General features: G+C 44.1%; 1 protein-coding gene across 1 annotated transcript in view; it reads right to left on the bottom strand.

The window, feature by feature from the left end:
• Positions 1-6294, bottom strand: part of LOC308113373 (collagen alpha-1(XX) chain-like) — a 70836-nt gene extending 64542 nt beyond the window's left edge. The window contains exon 1 of the mRNA XM_080469629.1: positions 5791-6294. The gene's annotated coding sequence lies outside the window, so the exon portion shown is untranslated. The remainder of the gene's footprint in view (positions 1-5790) is intronic.
• Between the last annotated feature and the right edge of the window lie 2387 nt (positions 6295-8681).

An 8681-nucleotide genomic window follows, 5' to 3' on the forward strand; every position in this document is an offset into this window, starting at 1 on the left:
CTTCTGTATTTAGTGTTTTACTTTTATAATTTTCTATGCATCATAAATGTGTTGTTTTTTTTTCAACCTAGTAAAGTTTCCTTTTTGGTCTTTAACTTCCTGCCACAAAAAATACCCATCTATCTATAAACTGTTAGTAAAGATTGAAGTTTTATTTAATCGAACCTGCCAATAAGAAAATATGGTGGTTTTGTTTCAGTTTCTTTGTCCTGTGTTGGAGTGTGTGTGTTTGTGTCAGTTCACAATGTGTCCAGTGAGCCTGTAGGGGAAATGAGTCTACCGCTCTATTTCTATGTTCTCCTGATGTTTCACATGTGCCGGCATGCCCAAATGTTGCAGTGTGAGGTTTGACTGGAGTCGTGTGTCATGCATACCTCCTTGTCTGTCAGACACGGGGAGAGATGTGTACTTCTTACACAACGTCTGATCCTCAGACAGTTTGTACACTTTCCTTTGTCTCTATTTCGGTTTCACATGATTCAGATATAAAAACGTAAAGTACAATTGTGGACAACGTCACTGAGAAATCTGTCTCTTTTAAGCCGACTGGTCCTCTGAATCATCACAACTCACAAAATAAAGACACACGGTCCTTATTTCTCCTTCACCTGACATGACAGCAACAGGCCTTTAAAAACTACAGTCAACTTAAAACTGATTTTCATTCCCTCGATATTCACAAAACCTTTCCATTGTGAATCTGTTCATGATCAGCAGATTTTTTTCTTTACTCTCCACAGTGGCACATAAAATAAATATGCTTAAATAAGCATAAAATGATGCTGCCCCCCCCCCCCCCCCCCAAAAAAAAAAGAAATGTACAGCAACGCTCTCAACTAACAAGCAGAGCATTAAGGTCTGTATCCAGGGTGACGGCAATATTACCAAAGGAAAGTCTGTCGTCTCTCCATCGGCCTTTTCATATAAAGTCATCACAGACTGGAATGGGCTCCCAGACACGCTGAAGAATAACGCAGAATATCACAGCTTCTCACGGGCAGTCAAAGACCGGCTTTTAGACCACCAGTATTTGAGTAATGTGTTTTTGAGTAATATGTACTGCGCATGTAACACATGTACTTAGAGTTGTGTTTGTGTCTCCACCTGTTGACATGTGGAAGTGTCCTTGAGCAACACACTGAACCCCAAACTGCTCCCAATGGACGGACGAGGCTCACAGCAGCTGCCTCGTTGGTGTGTGAATGTGTGTGTGAATGTGTGTGTGAATGAGTGTGTGAATGTGTGTGTGAATGTGTGTGTGAATGAGTGTGTGAATGTGTGTGTGAATGAGTGTGTGAATGAGTGTGTGAATGTGTGTGTAAATGTGTGTGTGAATGTGTGTGTGAATGTGTGTGTGAATGAGTGTGTGAATGTGTGTGTGAATGAGTGTGTGAATGTGTGAATGTGTGTGTGAATGTGTGTGTGTGTGAATGAGTGTGTGAATGTGTGTGTGAATGTGTGTGTGAATGTGTGTGTGAATGAGTGTGTGAATGTGTGTGTGAATGAGTGTGTGAATGTGTGAATGTGTGTGTGAATGTGTGTGTGAATGTGTGTGTGAATGTGTGTGTGAATGAGTGTGTGAATGTGTGTGTGAATGTGTGTGTGAATGTGTGTGTGAATGAGTGTGTGAATGTGTGTGTGAATGTGTGTGTGAATGTGTGTGTGAATGAGTGTGTGAATGTGTGTGTGAATGAGTGTGTGAATGTGTGAATGTGTGTGTGAATGTGTGTGTGAATGTGTGTGTGAATGTGTGTGTGAATGAGTGTGTGAATGTGTGTGTGAATGTGTGTGTGAATGAGTGTGTGAATGTGTGTGTGAATGAGTGTGTGAATGTGTGTGTGAATGTGTGTGTGAATGTGTGTGTGAATGAGTGTGTGAATGTGTGTGTGAATGTGTGTGTGAATGTGTGTGTGAATGAGTGTGTGAATGAGTGTGTGAATGTGTGTGTGAATGTGTGTGTGAATGTGTGTGTGAATGAGTGTGTGAATGTGTGTGTGAATGTGTGTGTGAATAAGTGTGTGAATGAGTGTGTGAATGTGTGTGTGAATGTGTGTGTGAATGTGTGTGTGAATGAGTGTGTGAATGTGTGTGTGAATGTGTGTGTGAATGTGTGTGTGAATAAGTGTGTGAATGAGTGTGTGAATGTGTGTGTGAATGTGTGTGTGAATGTGTGTGTGAATGAGTGTGTGAATGTGTGTGTGAATGTGTGTGTGAATGTGTTTGTGAATGAGTGTGTGAATGTGTGTGTGAATGTGTGTGTGAATGTGTGTGTGAATAAGTGTGTGAATGTGTGTGTGAATGAGTGAATGTGATTAATGCTGTAAAGCGCTCTACGACTGCTCAAGCCATTGAAAATGGCTTTATAAGTGAAATTTATTTATCATTTATACCAAGAAGAATCTCCTATTATGTAGATCCTGATTGTCCTTCTCTATGTGTTTACATTGTTTTGTTTGCCCTGATTCTGGACTTCAGGCTTATCTGAATGAGATCAGGTTCTGTGTGGGTCCTATAACGTCATATTGAGGATTACTGACCAATACAACATTGCTATTTAGTGTAATAAAAGCTTTATAGGTAATTAGGAACTAGTACAGACTAAAAGCCTGTGTTATCCTGCCAGTCTACCAGGACAGCATTTCACACCTTTAAGAGCTGATCGGAAAGTTTGAATGGAGGTGAGATTTTTTCAGATTCCTGCAGGCGGTTAAAACTTAAGAGTGGAAACATCAAACATATTACACAGGCACAGGTTGCAGCACGAAAACACAAATCAGTTATACACATAAAAAAATCGTGATACACACACACACACACACACACACACACACACACACACACACACACACACACACACACACACACACACACACACACAGTTTTCTGCTGCCATCAATCATCCTCAGCGCTGGTTTATTGCCGCCCTCAGACTGACCTCAGCTGGAGAAAAAAAACACGCTGCTAATAAACAGCTTGAACTCAAATTAACCTAAAATGCTCAGGTGCCGTTGATGAAAAGTTCAGTGAACTACGTCAGGGGTTTTCAAGATGGCGTCCTGGAGACGTCACAATCGGGAGAGCTGCCGCGTGAACTGACTGACGTTATTTCCTCTTAATCTCAATGTTTTATGAGCTCAACATGGAGACTGACAGTGATTTTCTGGGACAGTCTGACGGTGTACCACACAAGAACAACCGAGCTCCTGACGGTGCTCGCTAGTGCCTGACGGTGCTAGCTCATGCCTGATGGTGCTCACTAGTGCCTGACGGTGCTAGCTAGTGCCTGACGGTGCTAGCTTGTGCCTGACGGTGCTAGCTAGTGCCTGACGGTGCTAGCTTGTGCCTGATGGTGCTAGCTAGTGTCTGACGGTGCTCACTAGTGCCTGACGGTCCAAGCTAGTGCATGACGGTGCTCACTAGTGCCTGACGGTGCTCGCTAGTACCTGACGGTGCTTGCAAGTGCCTGACGGTGCTAGCTTGTGCCTGACGGTGCTAGCTTGTGCCTGATGGTGCTTGCAAGTGCCTGACGGTGCTAGCTAGTGCCTGACGGTGCTAGCTTGTGCCTGACGGTGCTAGCTAGTGCCTGACGGTGCTCACTAGTGCCTGACGGTCCAAGCTAGTGCCTGACGGTGCTCACTAGTGCCTGACAGTGCTTGCTAGTGCCTGACGGTGCTAGCTTGTGCCTGACGGTGCTTGCTAGTGCCTGACGGTGCTAGCTTGTTCCTGATGGTGCTTGCAAGTGCCTGACGGTGCTAGTTTGTGCCTGATGGTGCTAGCTAGTGCCTGACGGTGCTAGCGAGTGCCTGACGGTGCTAGCTTGTGCCTGACGGTGCTAGCGAGTGCCTGACGGTGCTCACTAGTGCCTGACGGTCCAAGCTAGTGCATGACGGTGCTCGCTAATGCATGACGGTGCTCACTAGTGCCTGACGGTGCTCACTAGTGCCTGACGGTGCTAGCAAGTGCCTGACGGTGCTTGCTAGTGCCTGACGGTACTAGCAAATGATTTGGATTCTAAATTCTCGACAAGAACTTGGATCTCATATCTTCTGCACCATTAAAAACTTTCATCACTCGTGACGGAGAAGGCCCCTTCCAAAGTGTTTAGGACTGAGGTCACGTTCACAACTAAATGAAGGAATCAAAGCTGAAGCAAATCTTTAATCTGACCAGATTGTCTTTTCTTTTATTATTTTGTTGGGGGGGATTTAAATGTTTGTGTGTATTTGGAACATTGAAATAATAATTTTGGATCAAGAGGATAAACACTTTGTGCCCTTGTGTTATTCTCTGTGTGAAGTCATTCATTGTCCATGGCTTCAGACGGATTAATTGTTTTTGTGTGAATAAAAGGTCTTTACTCTGAAGCAGGACATCTCGCTCTCACTGTGGTGATCTCAGACCGTGACTTTTAGTTTTGCAGTTTTTGTATGGATCCGGCTACACAAGCCGCCATCAGAGCAGGCGCCAGCGTAGCAGTACTCCGTGTTACTACTCTGAGAGAAGCATGCGTCTCTTAATTTAAAAAAAAAAAAAAGGAAAAATCCACGAAGACGGTGCCTCACACAGCTGATCCGATAATCTCGGCAGATTACTAAACACAATCCGTGTTTTTCAACAACAGTCCTTGAATGGTCTTGTGCAGACAATGAAGCAAGAATGCCAAGAAACCACTCAACGGCGTATAAATACCATACTTGTGTGACACACTACACAGAGTCGACCTGGGGATAAATAAAACTCCGGTAGCCATTTGACAAATTATGACAAATTAAGGCTAATTCTGCCTTATGCTTGTACAAACACATAATCTCTGTTGTGTTTTGCCTCTTTTACTGAAGTTATTGCTTCGAATACACAAAAATGTTAAATACTACTATCAAATATTTTGTGCTTTGTGGTGATTTCAGTAAGGACATCTTTATTTATCCCACAAAAGCCAATTCCTTTCATAATTACTTCATTTTTAATCGTTAAATTATTAGTCTTAAGTAGTTTTCTGCTCTAAATTCTGAAACAAGTGTGTTTCGGTCGGTTTTGCTGATTTCATTACAAATGAATGATGGAGTGTAACATCTTTAAATCTGATTTCATTACAAATTAGTGACTTAATATCATTACTAAATGTTTTAAAAAAAACTGCAATACTGAAAAAGCCACAAAATGTTCCCTCCATTAAACCTGGAATGTGAATGTTGAAGGTTTCATTCTAAAAACTAAGTGTCCTGGGAAGCAGGGGTGTCAAACATGAGGCCTGCGGAAATAATTACAGTCAACGCTGAACTTTGGTTAAACTACTGTTTCTGATTTTCACTGCAAAGTGCAGTGGGTGAACAGAGCAGCAGACAGAGCAGCAGTGATACCAGAGTAAAGTCCAGCTGCAGGATCTTTACAGTCTTACTGAGGAAGTAACAGATTCAGCCACTCATTTGTTGTATTTTGTTTAGACGAACCCAAATAAACGTCAATGGAAAACATGAGATCTGGAGACTCCAGAGGATTTTATGTTGCCAAACTGCATATTATTAAAAATAACGTTGTGTTATTTTGAATATGGCGAGATGTTATTTTGAAGTAAAATAATATTTCACAATTTACTCTTAGTTCTCTGCACTAAAACTATGAGAAGCATTTATAGTTTTTCCTATTTCAAAGTTATTACACCTTCATATCACTGGTCAGGAGGTCAGAAGATCAGTTACACGTTTGTAACTCCTGAGGGATATAAAGGTTCATTCTTATTGTGTGATTTGTCATTAACCTGAGTAAGAACATTAATTGTCATTAACTTACCTGTGTGGGTTTGATAAACTTGGGGGGGAAAAAACCGGAGGTTGCCAAATATAGTCACGTTCCAGAAAAACAATCAGTGTTTCTTAGAACCAAAATAAAAAAATAACCACGAAAAAGATGGTGAGACGACGCAAAGGTGAGTTTCAAGGTGAGACCCTTTACTTCCTCTGGGGGTTTGAACAATAGATAGAAACTCTTCCACCTGGTAGGACCCTTTACTTCATCCAGGTGAGACGCTTTATTTCCTCCAGAAGTTTTAAATTCAGAGAGAAACTCTTCCTCCAGGTGAGCTCCTCTTACCTGTTGGTCCTCAGTCCGGGCGTAGCCTTCCACCGGCGGCTTGTTCCGCTGGACTGAGGCGCCAGAGCCCGGCACCAGGTCCTATATTCGGGCTGAAACACGAGAAGCGGGCCCGGTTTGGGCGTGGTGCTCCAGAAGAATGCCATAAACCTCCAGAGCGGCTGATTCTCCTCCCGAGAGGGTCCCGGTGGACCGCAGGATGGGGCGTGGTCGGACATCTAACCCCGCCCCTCAGAGGATCTGATTGGTTCGATCTCCAACGTCACGGCGCACAACGTCAGCTCCGTGTGGCGTCAAGTGGAAACTATCAAAACAAGTCGCGAGCGGACAGGCGGTTGTACATTAACATTGTATGTTACATACGGAGACGCCTCATAGACTTGGGGCTGACGCATCGCGCGGTCGCCATCTTGGATGGGTCTCTCGTGCGCTCCCACGACATTTATTTCTAGTGAGGAAGGCAGAGCCACTAGAATACGAGCTTTCATGCTGAAATGTCTTTTGTTTGTGTGTGCTGTATGTTTAATTTGATGTAACTGTTTCAGTCTCACACACACACACACACACACACACACACACACACACACACACACACACACACACACACACACACACACACACACACACACACACACACACACACACACACACACACACACACACACACACACACAGGTCCCATATGAACACTGTGGAGCCGCAGAGCTCCATCAAGTTCATCTCAATGTGCCAAACCTCTTGTTTTCAGCTGATTCACGTGTCTGGAGAGAGTTGATGCCATAATGTGGAGAGTAAATTAAAAAATCTGATGAGGAAAGGTTTTGTGAATATAGAGAGAATGAAAATGAGTTACTGTCATGTCAGGTGAAAGAGAAATAAGGACCATGTCTTTGGGCTCATTCGCCAAAGTTGTGATGATTCAGAGGACCGGTCGGCTTAAAAGTGACAGATTTCTTGGTGACCTTGTCCACATTTGTACTTTACGTTTTATAACGGAATCACGTGAAACCTAAATAGAGACTCAGACAAAGGAAAGTGTACAAACTGTCTGCAACATTTTACTCACTTTTGTTGGAATAAAACTTCACCAGAACAAACTGTCGATATGAGGAAGTATTTTCTTTTTCATTGTGTGTCGACACACAGTCCACTGCTGAACACAAACCTGACGTGTCTCAATGTAAACAAGTGTTTACAGGCTTTAGGATGACGATTCCACAGTAGCCTGGACTGAAACAACTGATATTTGTGATATTCACCGATTAACACGTATGTGTGTGAGAGAGAGAGAAAGAGATACAGAGACACAGACAGAGAGAGAGAGAGAGACAGAGACAGAGAGAGACAGAGACACAGACAGGGAGAGAGACAGACAGAGAGAGACAGAGACACAGACAGGGAGAGAGAGAGAGACAAAGACAGAGAGATACAGAGACACAGAGAAAGAGATACAGAGACACAGACAGAGAGAGAGAGAGACAGAGAGAGACAGAGACACAGACAGGGAGAGAGACAGACAGAGAGAGACAGAGACACAGACAGGGAGAGAGAGAGAGACAAAGACAGAGATACAGAGACACAGAGAGAGAGAGACAGAGACACAGACAGAGACACAGACACAGACAGAGAGAGAGACACAGACACAGACAGAGAGAGACAGAGAGATACAGAGACACAGACAGAGAGAGAGACAGAGACAGAGAGATACAGAGACACAGACACAGACAGGGAGAGAGACAGAGACAGAGAGATACAGAGATACAGACAGAGACAGAGAGAGACAGAGACACAGACACAGACAGGGAGAGAGACAGAGAGAGACAGAGACACAGACAGGGAGAGAAAGACAGACAGACAGACAGACAGAGTGTACAGGCCTGTATTTATACACTGCTCAAAGAAATTAAAGGAACAGTTTTTTATCAGGGTATGGCATGAATTCAATTGCACTTTTCTGATAAGGTTTTGGTCAAGTACGTGGCAGAGGGGGTTGTTAATCAGTTTCAGCTGCATTGGTGTTGATGGAATTAACAACAGGTGCACTAGAGGGGCAACAACGAGATGGCCCCCAAAACAGGACTAGTTTTGCAGGTGGAGGCCATTTCAAGTTCCTCCCTCTTGATCTTTTTCAACTGTTTTTCCACAAGTGTTGGCTTTAGCTAGAGTCATTATCACGACTGGGAGCATGAGGCGATTTCTTAACCCTCCTGAAGTTGCGCAGATTGTCCAACTCCTCCAGGATGGCACATCCATGCGTGCTGTTGCAAGAAGATTTGATGTGTCTCCCAGTACAATCTCCAGAGCATGGAGGAGATTCCAGGAGACAGGCAGTTTCTCTAGGAGAGCTGGACAGGGCCGTAGACGGTCCTCATCCCATCAGCAGGACCGATATCTGCTGCTTTGTGCAAGGAGGAACAGGTCGAGCACTGCCCGAGCCCTACAGAATGACCTCCAGCAGGCTACTGGTGTGAATGTCTCTGCCCAAACGGTCAGAAACAGACTTCACGAGGGTGGCCTCAGGGCAGAACGTCCTGTAGTGTGCCCTGTGCTCACTGCTCAGCACCGTGGAGCTCGATTGGCATTTGCCATAG

The sequence above is a fragment of the Lipophrys pholis genome (assembly GCF_963383615.2).
Source record: "Lipophrys pholis genome assembly, chromosome: 8".
In the NCBI taxonomy this organism is placed as follows: domain Eukaryota; kingdom Metazoa; phylum Chordata; class Actinopteri; order Blenniiformes; family Blenniidae; genus Lipophrys; species Lipophrys pholis.